We start from the raw sequence: 14,508 nt of genomic DNA, 5'->3' as shown, positions 1-14,508 counted from the left end.
CCTAACTCTAACCCTAACCCTACACTCTAACCCTAACCCTAACCCTAACTCTAACCCTAACTCTAACCCTAACCCTAACCCTAACCCTAACTCTAACCCTAACCCTAACCCTAACCCTAACCCTAACCCTAACCCTAACCCTAACTCTAACTCTAACCCTAACCCTAACTCTAACCCTAACCCTAACCCTAACTCATTCTAACCCTAACTCTAACCCTAACCCTAACCCTAACTCTAACCCTACACCCTAACCCTTTTTCTACTCTAACCCTAACTCTAACCCTAACCCTAACCCTAACCCTAACCCTAACCCTAACCCTAACCCTAACCCTAACCCTACACTCTAACCCTAACCCCTAACCCTAACCCTAACCCTAACCCTAACCCTAACCCTAACCCTAACCCTAACCCTAACCCTAACCCTAACTCTAACCCTAACCCTAACCCTAACCCTAACCCTAACCCTAACCCTAACCCTAACCCTAACTCTAACCCTAACCCTAACTCTAACCCTAACTCTAACCCTAACTCTAACCCTAACCCTAACCCTAACCCTAACTCTAACCCTAACCCTAACTCTAACCCTAACCCTAACCCTAACCCTAACTCTAACCCTAACCCTAACCCTAACCCTAACCCTAACCCTAACCCTAACCCTAACTCTAACTCTAACCCTAACCCTAACCCTAACCCTAACCCTAACCCTAACCCTAACCCTAACCCTAACCCTAACCCTAACCCTAACCCTAACCTAACCCTAACTCTAACCCTAACCCTAACTCTAACCCTAACCCTAACCCTAACTCTAACCCTAACCCTAACCCTAACTCTAACCCTAACCCTAACCCTAACCCTAACCCTAACCCTAACCCTAACCCTAACCCTAACCCTAACCCTACACTCTAACCCTAACCCTAACCCTAACCCTACCCTAACCCTAACCCTAACCCTAACCCTAACCCTAACCCTAACCCTAACCCTAACCCTAACCCTAACCCTAACCCTAACCCTAACCCTAACCCTAACCTAACCCTAACCCTAACCCTAACCCTAACCCTACTCTAACCCTAACCCTAACCCTAACCCTAACCCTAACCCTAACCCTAACCCTAACCCTAACCCTAACCTAACTCTAACCCTAACCCTAACCCTAACCCTAACCTAACCCTAACCCTAACCCTAACCCTAACCCTACACACTCTAACCCTAACCCTAACCCTAACCCTAACCCTAACTCTAACCTAACCCTAACCCTAACCCTAACCCTAACCCTAACCCTAACTCTAACCCTAACCCTAACCCTAACCCTAACCCTAACCCTAACCCTAACCTAACCCTAACCCTAACCCTAACCCTAACCCTAACCCTAACCCTAACCTAACCCTAACCCTAACCCTAACCCTAACTCTAACCCTAACCCTAACCCTAACCCTAACCCTAACCCTAACCCTAACCCTAACCCTAACCCTAACCCTAACCCTAACCCTAACCCTAACCCTATCCCCTTGGGTGGGCCGCCTCAGAGGAGGGTGTATGGTGTTTAAAGAGCCGAAACACCCAAGGATCCTGAGGTACACCACTGAAGATGTGTTCTTTAAAGGATTAGGCTTAGTCAGATATGATTAGGAGATGGTCGAAAAAATATATTTAAATTTTTACTAGACTGCTCCTGGGGCAGTCGTGGTTATCTTGTCTTTTTGGGGGGGGATGGGCTCGGTCAGGATTACTGGTTTACAAAATGGGATCTGAGTAAACTGGGTACAGCCAATGGCTGGATTCTGAAATTGAGAAGCTGACTAAAGGTTAAGAAAATGGTTAGTTATTGAAATAATGGACCTGGGTGGATCAGCCTCATCAAAAACATGCGCCGGCCAGTGCAATTCTGCGTCCTTCCTAATCTAAACCAGAAGACCAGGAGAGGTCTTTTGGGGGGAGGCGTTGTTTATTCAAAAACCTAACACTCTAACCCTAACCTAACTCTAACTCTAACCCTAACTCTAACCCTAACCCTAACCCTAACCCTAACCCTTAACCCTAACCCTAACCCTGGGGGACTCTACCCCTGGGGGACTCTACCCCTGGGGGACTCTACCCCTGGGGGACTCTACCCCTGGGGGACTCTACCCCTGGGGGACTCTACCCCTGGGGGACTCTACCCCTGGGGGACTCTACCCCTGGGGGACTCTACCCCTGGGGGACTCTACCCCTGGGGGACTCTACCCCTGGGGGACTCTACCCCTGGGGGACTCTACCCCTGGGGGACTCTACCCCTGGGGGACTCTACCCCTGGGGGACTCTACCCCTGGGGGACTCTACCCCTGGGGGACTCTACCCCTGGGGGACTCTACCCCTGGGGGACTCTACCCCTGGGGGACTCTACCCCTGGGGGACTCTACCCCTGGGGGACTCTACCCCTGGGGGACTCTACCCCTGGGGGACTCTACCCCTGGGGGACTCTACCCCTGGGGGACTCTACCCCTGGGGGACTCTACCCCTGGGGGACTCTACCCCTGGGGGACTCTACCCCTGGGGGACTCTACCCCTGGGGGACTCTACCCCTGGGGGACTCTACCCCTGGGGGACTCTACCCCTGGGGGACTCTACCCCTGGGGGACTCTACCCCAACCCATAAAATTAAAGGACACAAAATAATTTATTACATAAAAATGTTTTATGTTTATAACGCTTTTACATTAAAATAAATATACATTACAATCAGTCAAATGCATTAACACAAAACATTAATATCTATACACAAGGGACAAATAAAGGAATATGAGCTACAAGTACTCTTAAACAGGATTACAAAACTGTACAAAAAAGATGAAAGTGAAAATATGCAACTGTAGTTGATGGACTGTTAGGGTGCAGGGTTGAAAGTCCCACCCAACTGTTGAACATTTAAAGCTCTCCACATTTTCAGAAAGTAATGAAAATGAATGAAGTAACCAGTGAACCAGAGGAGCCATTACATCAATGGGGAGAAAATAAATTAAACAGACTAAATGAAAATGGCAGCATTAGGTACAAATACAAATGGGCACAAGGGCATAGAGTAAAATCACAAAGTAGAAAAGAGCATAATAAGACAGCCACTAAATGAAAACAAGTGCAAACATTTAAAAATAAACAAACCGTAAAGACAAAAGATTTTATACAGTACATTTAAATACAAAATACAACCATTTTAGTAAAATAGGAATGGACATAAAATAGTAAATGGAACAGGGCAACATAAGAGCATAATGGCTAATAAGACAGGGAACATAAATTAAAGATGTATGGAAAAAATTAAATAAACACAAAGCAACAAAAAAAAGACAGAAAAAAATGCAAAGATAAGCGCAGTCAGAAATACAAGGGAGGGGGAACACTCAAATAATAATAAAAAGGACCATTAAGACAACGGACAGACAAACAAGTCTTAAATTGGATACATGAGGTGAAGGCATAAATACAAAAGATTAAATAAATATTAAACAGAAATTAAATTTATGACAGTCAATAAATGATTTGCTCATAAATACCAACAGGGCAAACTATTAAATGGTTCAATATTAAGAACAAATAAGTTCTTAACTCAATGTTCGAAAAATGTGTATTTGTAAAAATAAAGTAAATGGCACAAATCCAAAGAACTCAAACGTTTAGGTTTAAAATAAAGCAAGTCTCTTTACACTTGTTAGGTATACAAAGACAGTCCTTATTAGAAATGTGCACGCGAGCGGCATCAGCGTTTCTCACAGGTTCGCGTTTAAAGTCTGTTAGGGTCAGTGTTGGGGGAAATGCATTACAAGTAACTTGAGTTACGTAATCAGATTACTTTTTCAAGTAACTAGTAAAGTAACGCATTACTTTTAAAATTTACAACAATATATCTGAGTTACTTTTTCAAATAAGTAACGCAAGTTACTTTGTTTTCCCATGTATTGACTGACAGCTCTCCTGTCCTTTTGTTGAGATGAATCAAAGTGCAGAGGGTGTGTGTGTATGTGTGTGTATGTGTGTGTGTGTGTGTGTGTGTGTGTGTGTGTGTGTGTGTGTGCGCGTATACATGATGTTTATTGTAGTTCTATACTAAATGTGAGCATTTACTCATCTCACTTGCACAAAAAAATATTACTCAAAATGAATAAAATCAGTGAAATGCAGAATCAGAATACCATGCAAATCTCCAATAACTAAATATGTTAAATAAAACATAAATTTTTATGCATTTAATCTCACTTTATTGACCAATGTACTTGCTTCTGACCTTCGATTATTCAGTTAAATAAGCAACAATGATTATAGATAGATAGAAAGGTTTGCTTGTTTGCTTTCCTCTACTGTACACATTTCCTTCAGCCTGAGGATTATTATTTCACTTTTGGTGTGAAAGGGTCTTTACATTTGCCCAAAAATATAACTTTTGTGTTATAAAAAAACAAGCCCAGCCCAGGTGGGAAAAAAAGTAACGCAAAAGTAACGCATTACTTTTCTAAAAAAGTAACTAAGTAATGCAATTAGTTACTTTTTAAGGGAGTAACGCAATATTGTAATGCATTACTTTTAAAAGTAACTTTCCCCAACACTGGTTAGGGTTAGGTAGAGAACGATGTAGTCTTAGAGGTCTAATAATTAAATAACTAATGATCCTTGCGAAGGAAGTGAATCAATCAAAACTAACTTTAGCTGGAAAATATATTTATTCAAGAACTGCTATAAAGCCAAAAAAATCTGTTACCTTAAATTATCAGTTTATCTCTGTAACGCTGCTTTGAAACAATCTACATTGTTAAAACCGCTATATAAATGAAGATAACTTGACTAGAAATGGTTCAGATTCAAATCACTAATTCTGAAGAGCTGTGGGATAAACACCATTCAAGCTTTTGTGGGATGCACCTGAATGTTACTCACCCTTTTCCAGTGACAATGAAAAAGCAATTAAATAATTCCTCATATTCTCACATCGTTGGTGTATAAAACAAGCCACAATTAGACTAACAGGAAAAATAAATAAACCAGTGAAGACTATAGAAACACAAGAACAGCAAAAAATATACAAATACAATATTTGCCAAACCTGGACAGTTCCTATCCTTAGACAGTTTGTCTTCAATCTCTTGACACAGCTCCTCACTTCCATGTCCCAATCAAACTCGTGTCTCCAACAGCACTTATTAATTAAACAACTCTTGATCGGGTCATTACATTTAATCTCGATATTAACTTTCTACATTTAAAAAAATATATACAAATATACAATATACATAAGTAGAGATCTTCAAGACGAATTAAGTACAAGTGAAAAATAAACAACATTAAAATACATTTCTTACCCTCACTTCAGTTGGTTCTTCACTCTCCAGCCTACATCAGACTGACAATTGTCACGCTTGGGCTGCGTGAGGCACGATCAGGAACACCAGGAAGACCAGGAAGACGGGTGCACCAGGAAGACATGCACCAAACATAAGCAAGCTTTGTAGATGTAGAACCGACAAGAGAGAACTGAAACTAGGGAGACTATATACACAGACAAATGAGGAGACTAAGTGACAACAGGTGCACACGATGAGTGATGATGACTGATGAGGATGATGACAGGTAACAGGTGAAACTGATTAACAAGAAAACACATGGTGCACAAACACAGAAGGCAAAACAAAGTCCATTGCTACGTTCCAAACCGCATACTTCGCTACTATTTAGTATGGGAAAAAGAGTAGGCGAGCGAAAAAGTATGTATGAATCCAAAAGAGTAGGCGAGAATTACCTGGGTGACGTACTAATTATCGCGAGATTCGGACTTAAGTGCGTTCGAATATGCCTACTTTCCTACTATATAGTAGGCGAAAACAGTACGTGAAGGAAGCAGTACGTTCGAAACATCAGTATTCATAAAAGAGTAGGCGAGAAGTTCCCGGATGGCTTACTGCTTCCAGCCAGATTTTTGAGTGCTCAACCGATGGATACTCTGGATACTCTTCTATCCCAGGAGGCCACGCGAGCGGATACGTCATTATAAAATATCACGGAGATCAGAAACGCGGGGGGTTTCAAATGTGAGTAAACACGGTTCCTTGTGTTAAAATTGCATGTGTTAAACTACTATAGAGTAAACGTTTTAACTGTTGAAGGTGTAAAGGAGTTAGACAGTTTAGTATAGTTGTGATTTTGCTGTAAAAACACGTTTTATTATGTATAACAATAGCTCTAGCTGACAGGGGAGCTCCGGTAAGGACACGTAAGTTACGTCTCTAAAGGGGATTTACATAAACTATAAACATCTTAAAGACGCTTATTTTAAACGTCTATTTACATCTGACAGGAAAATCTTTTATAAGTATTGCAGAAGAGCACATCACAACATGAAATATACATCTGAGTGATGTATGTGTGCTATTATGTAGAACAAATCTATAAATTAACTAAACATAAGTAAGTTATCTATTTTATTTGTCCATTAGTACGGTTGATAAATTGAGGAACATGTATGTTGGTAAACAACCTCAACATGTTAATGTAGTGTTGAGCTCATAAATCACAGAGGTTATGGGAGTCTTGTCTGGATGTTACAGGGACAGAAGAACAGATGTGTGTTTATCCGGTGGAGAGTGGCTCATGAAGCTGAAGTATACTACAGAAATGAATAACAACAACTACTTAAATATTAAGTTGTAGTTTATTTTAATTATTGTAATTTCAAACCGAGCTATTACAGCACTTTTCTGATTCTTGATTTCTGTGTATTTGCTGCACAGCTGTTGTGGTGGAGCAGGACCTGCAAGGAAAGATGATGGCGGCATTTGTGAAAAAAGTGTTCTTGTCTTCTAAATAATACTGAAATAAAATGACTTTGTGCTGTTAAAATGACTGGTTTTGTGTTATGTTTGTGCATTTTTGTAGGATGTGAAATGTCAGCAGACTGGTGTGAGCACTGAGGATGCGGAGCACAGAGCTGAATCCTGGAGATGGGGCCATGTACGAGTCCCTCCATCACTCCACCGGCCCTCATGAGGCCCTCCATCACTCCACTATTAGTCCCTCCATCACTCCACCGGCCCTTACGAGTCCCTCCATCACTCCACCGGCCCTTACGAGACCCTCCATCACTCCACTATTAGTCCCTCCATCACTCCACCGGCCCTTACGAGTCCCTCCATCACTCCACCGGCCCTTACGAGACCCTCCATCACTCCACTATTAGTCCCTCCATTACTCCACCGGCCCTTACGAGTCCCTCCATCACTCCACCGGCCCTTACGAGACCCTCCATCACTCCACTATTAGTCCCTCCATCACTCCACCGGCCCTTACGAGTCCCTCCATCACTCCACCGGCCCTTACGAGACCCTCCATCACTCCACTATTAGTCCCTCCATCACTCCACCGGCCCTTACGAGTCCCTCCATCACTCCACTATTAGTCCCTCCATCACTCCACCGGCCCTTACGAGTCCCTCCATCACTCCGCTATTAGTCCCTCCATCACTCCACCGGCCCTTACGAGTCCCTCCATCACTCCACTATTAGTCCCTCCATCACTCCACCGGCCCTTACGAGTCCCTCCATCACTCCGCTATTAGTCCCTCCATCACTCCACCGGCCCTTACGAGACCCTCCATCACTCCACTATTAGTCCCTCCATCACTCCACCGGCCCTTACGAATCCCTCCATCACTCCACCGGCCCTTACGAGACCCTCCATCACTCCACTATTAGTCCCTCCATCACTCCACCGGCCCTTACGAGTCCCTCCATCACTCCACCGGCCCTTATTGCCTCAGATTGTGAAGCACAACACATCACGCAACAACCTCCGGCACTCCGGCACGGCTCACCTCTGGCGGTCCGCTGGTTCATCAGAATAAAGCCGCAGAAGGGGAACCGCTGTGTTGAGATGGCAGTAGATGTGGTTCAGCGCCTGTAGTCTACATACATGATTGTAGTTTGAATAAAGCTTTGTTTCATGTGTTGACTTGCATTTGTTTATTGTGTGATGGTGACTTTCATTCATTCATTTACTCATTTATTAATATTTATCATTGTTGTCAGTAAATAAAATATAATTATTTAATTAATTAATGCTTTAATTAATTGTTTGAATGAAAATGTAGATATGTTCACAATATACACATCTAGAGTGTATTCATGCATAGCTATGTCATTTGACATACATTACATTTGTTTTATTGAATTATATCATTTTCAGTAAAAAGTAATATAATTAAGTATTTGTCGTTATTATTGTATGGTTTGGGGTGGGATAGCAATGCAATTCATTCTGGGGTAATATTGATTTTTAATATTAATGATACGTATAAAATCAACAGTTTTCTCCAAAGGCTAATCTTCACACAGCTGCCCAACGTCTCCTTTGTGTTTGTGCAGACATTACAGACGCTGAGGAAAACCGTTCTGTAGGGCTGTCGAGTTACTGATGTTATGAGGTGTGTATATATATATATATATATATATATATATATATATATATATATATATATATATATATATGTGGCGAGCAGGACGAGGTCGAGGGACGTGAGAGCGGCGCGAGACCGGTCGCGTGATTACTGATGAGCGACACCTGCGCGACGCACCGGTCTCGTATCTCTCACGGAGGAGCGGAGGCATATAGGAGGAGCGACGACAGTGAAGAACGAGAGAGGACAGGCCTGTGTTTGTGTTGTGTTTTGTTTCTGTAGCCAGCAGTCGTCCGCGAGGGACTGCTGGCTTATACTTTCATTTTGTATTTATTTATTAAAAGTTGTTGAATGTTCGCCGGTTCCCGCCTCCTTCTTCCCATAACATCCAACCTTGTTACACTGGTGCCGAAACCCGGGAAGAAGGAGGAACGTGCTGTCAAGGAGCCCTCGCCGCTGTGGAATCCGCGGTGCCATCGAGCATGGTGGGCAGTTTCCGTCACCATGGACGCTCGAGGCGGCGCGCTGGAGTTGCCCGGGAGACGGTCGAGCTCGCGGCCGGCCGCCTGGGTGCTGGAGGGGCGGCTGCCGTCCGTGAGGGAGCGGAGGAGTCGCCGCCGTTCGCCGTGGGCCGGAGCCTGCTGCCATCCGCCATGACGGGGAGGAGCAGGGAACGGGGGACTCCTGCCGTCTGCCCGAACCCGGAGGAGTCGTCGCCGTCCACCAGGCGGCGGAGGAGTGTCGAGCCGTCCACCGAGGGCTATCCAGCGCCACTGCCAGGCACCGCGGAGAAGATCGCCCAGCTGGTGGAGGACCAGATGACAGCGCGTTGTGGGAACCGGACCAATTTTTTTTTCCCTCTCCCCCCCCCCCCCTCGTCACTGTCGCTCCATGCTTCCGTCTCCTTTCTCTCGCCTCGTCTCTCCATACCCCCACGGGCCGCGGCCACCGTGATCGGTTCCCCCGGAGGGAGGGGGAGGGGGGGAGTCGAGCGCAGTCTCGTGGGTACCCCCCGGCCTGCGAGGGGCGATGGGGGTATGTGGCGAGCAGGACGAGGTCGAGGGACGTGAGAGCGGCGCGAGACCGGTCGCGTGATTACTGATGAGCGACACCTGCGCGACGCACCGGTCTCGTATCTCTCACGGAGGAGCGGAGGCATATAGGAGGAGCGACGACAGTGAAGAACGAGAGAGGACAGGCCTGTGTTTGTGTTGTGTTTTGTTTCTGTAGCCAGCAGTCGTCCGCGAGGGACTGCTGGCTTATACTTTCATTTTGTATTTATTTATTAAAAGTTGTTGAATGTTCGCCGGTTCCCGCCTCCTTCTTCCCATAACATCCAACCTTGTTACAATATATATATATCATGGGTTTGCATACATAATATGAGATTTTATACTGAGGAAAAAGGTTGAATATCTTATATATTTTCTTAAATAATTAATTAAAATACATTTTTTTAAAAAGCATTTTTTGTTATTTATAGGTCTGAGGGATGAAACGACAGAAAAAGAGGAAAACAGCAGTAAGGCACTTTTGCCTGTGGATGAAAATGTTTGGATATAAAATAAAGAAAGTAACAACATATTCAAGAGATGACAATTTTGGGATTTCGTAATAAAAAATAAATAATATCGTTAAGGATAAAACGGTGGGTCACATAAGTAGGGTAACTTAAATATAAGAACTTAAATCAACCCTAAATGTATTCTCAAAATAAATGGGCAGCAGTTTCTTCAAAAAGACCATAAAATGAGCAGTTTAATCAATATCAAGCTATTTACGGATAGATGAATTAAACGTGTCGTTCAAATCTTTTAAGTTGTTGCACTTGTGATAACGCGTCGTAGGTCACATGATAACGTCAACATGGCAGATGTCCGGTTCGCATTCATACTTAACGAGATTTGGCTATAAAGTACCTACTCTTTTAGCGCTCGTTAAGTAAGTACTTATTGAAATTAAGTACCTTCTCATTGAGTATGCGGTTTGGAACGCAGCAATCGGCTGCGTTCGAAACCGCATACTCACGCATACTCATATTCTTAAAAGAAAAAGCGCCTTCTGTCGATACCCTTGGGACTTTTCGTTGAATATGAGACCCTGACCTAGTAGAGTAAGAGTTTTTGTAGTAATTAAGAAGATTTGAAATATAAAAAGGTAATTTCCCTAACAGGGCTTTTGCGATAAATAAATACATATGTAACTTTCTCCTCTGATGTAAAGATAACCATGATAGGGAAGCATATAAAATACAATGATGCGTCCGTGATTCTGCTCCGGTGATAAAACGTAAGGCTGCATGATACACAGAGTCTATTTTTTTTTAATAGCGATGTAGCTGCGTGCATATGTAAAAGATCACCATAATCGATTATTGCTAAAAAAGCACTCTCTATTATTTTCTTTCGGGCCTTGTAGGGGAAACAATATTTTAAGCGATAAAAGAAACCTAATTTTGGCCTAAGCTTCTTCAACAGCTTGTTGATATGTATGTCAAATGCCAATCTTTCGTCCAGCCATATGCCTTATAGGAACTTACTCTTTCTAATGGTTGACCTTTTGAGTTTGTAATTATCTCATCAGTTCATTTAGAGCGACCTCGGCTAAAAATAATATATTTTGTCTTTTTCGAATTTAAAACCAATTTTAAATTTAGCAGTGAGTGTTGCAGTATATGAAAATCATCCTGAAGTTGCTTCATTGCTTGGTTTAAGGATAATGCAGTAGAATAAATAATTGTATCGTCTGCATACAGGTGTAGTTTAGCAGAGTCTATTCCATGACCTAAATCGTTAATATAAATAGAGAATAAGAGAGGGGCTAAAAAATAGATCCTTGAGGAACCCCAATATTTACGTGAAGAAATGGGGAATTGTAATTTTCCACGGAAACACACTGCGTACGATCTAAAAGATAATTTTCAAACCAATTCAATGCTGCTTCACTGAGGCCTATAGACGCGAGTTTCTGTAACAATATTTTATGATCAACGGAATCGAAAGCCTTTGAGAGATCAACAAATAAAGCAGCACATGACTTTTTGCTGTCCAACGATGTTATAATATCGTTTGACACTGACATGGCTGCAGTAATCCAGCTATGTCCGGATCTAAATCCTGACTGATAATCATGAAGAATGTTATTATCAGAGAGGTATTGTTTTAATTGGTCATTTATTAATGATTCGAATACCTTTGCTAAAACTGGCAATCTGGATATGGGGCGGTAATTATTTGGATCTTCAGGATCTCCGCCCTTTAATAAAGGAGTAACCATTGCAGTTTTCCACGTTTTGGGTATAATATTGGAGACAAGGCTTAAGTTAAATATATTCGCTATAGCCTCTGCTACAAAATCAGCTGCCAGTTTTAATAGATAGGGCTCAATTTTATCTATTCCTGCCTTTTTTTTATATCTAATTTTAATAGAGCTTTATGGACCTGAGCAGTAGTATAACTGAAATAAAATAATTATTAAAAGTATCTGCAATTACTTCTTTGCCCTTTACCACGCTCTGATTAATTTTAAGATGATCTGGGAATTTAGAAGACAAATTCGATACTGTAGTAGACTTGACTAATTTCCAGAACTTTGTGGGATTATTAATATTTTCGTTTATTGCAGACAAGTAAGAGTCACGTTTTGCACTTTTAATTAGTTTTGTGCATTTATTTCGTAATGCTCTGTACGTTATCCAGTCTAAAGAATTATTTGATTTCTTTGCCTTAGCCCATGCAGCATTCCTCTGTCTTATATTAATGGAGAGAATATCATTGAACCACGGGTTATTTTTACCACTTATTCTAAGTCTTTTGATTGGAGTGTGTTTGTCACAAATAGATGTAAATGTTGAATTAAAATGTTCCCATGCCAGGGTAACTTCTGGTATGTATGAAACAAAACCCAGATCACTATTATAAAGATCACGTAGGAAAGCTTGATCGTTAAAATGCTTAAAAAATCTTTTGTAAATATAACGCGGAGTAGTTTTAGGGTAAACTTCTTACACAGACAACTGCACTATGATCACTAATATCATTGCAAAAATGGATGAAGGACCACCACCTTCAACTAAACCTTGTGAAGACAGAGCTACTTGTAATCCCGGCCAACTCAACGCTTCATCACAACTTCACCATTCAGCTCGTCATCCATAACTCCATCAAGATCAGCCAGGAACCTTGGAGTTGTAATTGACGACCAATTGAATTTCACAGACCACATCGCTAGCACTGCCCGGTAATGCAGATTTGCCTTGTACAACATCAGGAGGATCAGGCCCTTCCTATCAGAGCTGCACAACTCCTTGTTCAGGCGCTTGTTCTCTCCAGACTGGACTATTGTAATGCTCTCCTGGCCGGTCTCCCAGCTTGCACTGTCAAACCTCTGCAACTGATCCAGAAGCTGCAGCTAGAGTGTCTTCAACGAGCCGAAGAGAGCACACGTCACTCCTCTCCTCACCAAACTGCACTGGTTGCCGCTCGCATCAAACTCAAGTCACTGACGTTTGCCTACAGAACACCCACTGGCACTGCTCCCCTGTACCTGAACTCATTACTTCAGACTTATGTGCCATCCAGAAACTTGCGCTCTGCAAGCGAGCGGCGTATATTCTCTTCTATTCTATCAAAAAAAAAAAGTACTGCGTTAGATTGAACTGTGAAGGGTCATAGCAAGTGCATACTGTCGTCCTACTGCTAGTTTAATCGCTTCTATTGTTCTCATTTGTAAGTCGCTTTGGATAAAAGGATCTGCTAAATATGTAAATGTAAATATAACATAACACGACCAAGGGAGCTGTTTTGCTGAATATTATCATGATTGCAAATGTTACATTAACATCAATAAAGAAGTATTTAATATTAAGGTACTTACACATAAGACTCCTTATTGACAGTTTTGGTTTTATATTTCACAGACGAAAATAGTTTCAAAGGAAAGCAGAAATCAACGCTGATTTGTTATTGAATGATTCAGTGTTTTGAACGAATCGTTTGAATGAATGACTCAATGACTCGCTCATTAAGACGGTCACTTGTCGCCACATATTGGCAGTTTGGTTTCATGTTTAAAAGTATAACTGATTTTTTTCTTGTGTATACAAACCGTTATTTAAAACATTAATCTGATAACATTAGGGTCTTTATTGCAGTTGTAATGTTGCAGTGTAAATGATTTAATTTGATTGGTAACAGTCCATAGTGTCTTTGTAACATTACATTTGTTCTGTTAGCACCGGATCTAGTTGGTCCTGATTAGTTGACCCGTCCTCCACCTGTGGCTGGTCAGTTCTTCACCGTGTGTATCTGTACTCTTCTGCTCTGTCCTCGGTCGGTTATTGTTTGTGTACATGTTTTTATGTCTCACGCTGTCACTTTAAAGGGTAACTAAACACTAAAACAACTTTTTTGAGTTAATGATCTGTAAGACTGGGGCTTTATTAATGCTGTTCATTGATTCAAGTAATTTTTTTGACATTTGGGTATAAAGTGTTTTATTTCTACAATATATGGTGTAAAAGCGTCTGAGTGCTGCCCTCTTCAGGTTGAACGGTGGCTACTGCAGTTGAATTTTCCTATTGGCAGTTGTGGTACCCTGTGATGTAAGAGGGTACCAGCTGACCCCGCCCTTGCCTACAGAGAGATACGTCTCAGGTGCACGCCCCCTCCACTGGGCTCTGCCCACTTTTCCAGCATTTTTCAAATATTGCCAGTGGGTGGAGTCAGGCTCTGACCAGGGGTTTAGTTACCCTTTAAACCTTGTCATTCTTTGGAATCATCTTCGTCTGCCGTTTTGTTCTGCCAAGCCAGTCTTATTGTTTTAACTGAATTTATCAATCAAATGTAAGAATTTGACATGAAAAATGTTGCAAACATTTAATAAAGTTTAAAAAAAAATAACGCCCTGGGGTAAATATCACAAATATCCAGATTTAAGTATGTAAAGGCTGATAGAACACTAAATATTTATACCACCAAAAATCATCCCGATATCATCCCAAAAATCATCATGATATTTTACATTTAATTATTCAATATCTGTATAATGTCAGACTACCTGAAAATCGTAAATCTGTGTTTATTTCCTTTGTTGTATTA

Source organism: Phoxinus phoxinus, assembly GCF_949152265.1.
Source record: "Phoxinus phoxinus genome assembly, chromosome: 5".
Lineage (NCBI taxonomy): Eukaryota > Metazoa > Chordata > Actinopteri > Cypriniformes > Leuciscidae > Phoxinus > Phoxinus phoxinus.
Note: the sequence above shows the minus strand (reverse complement) of the source record.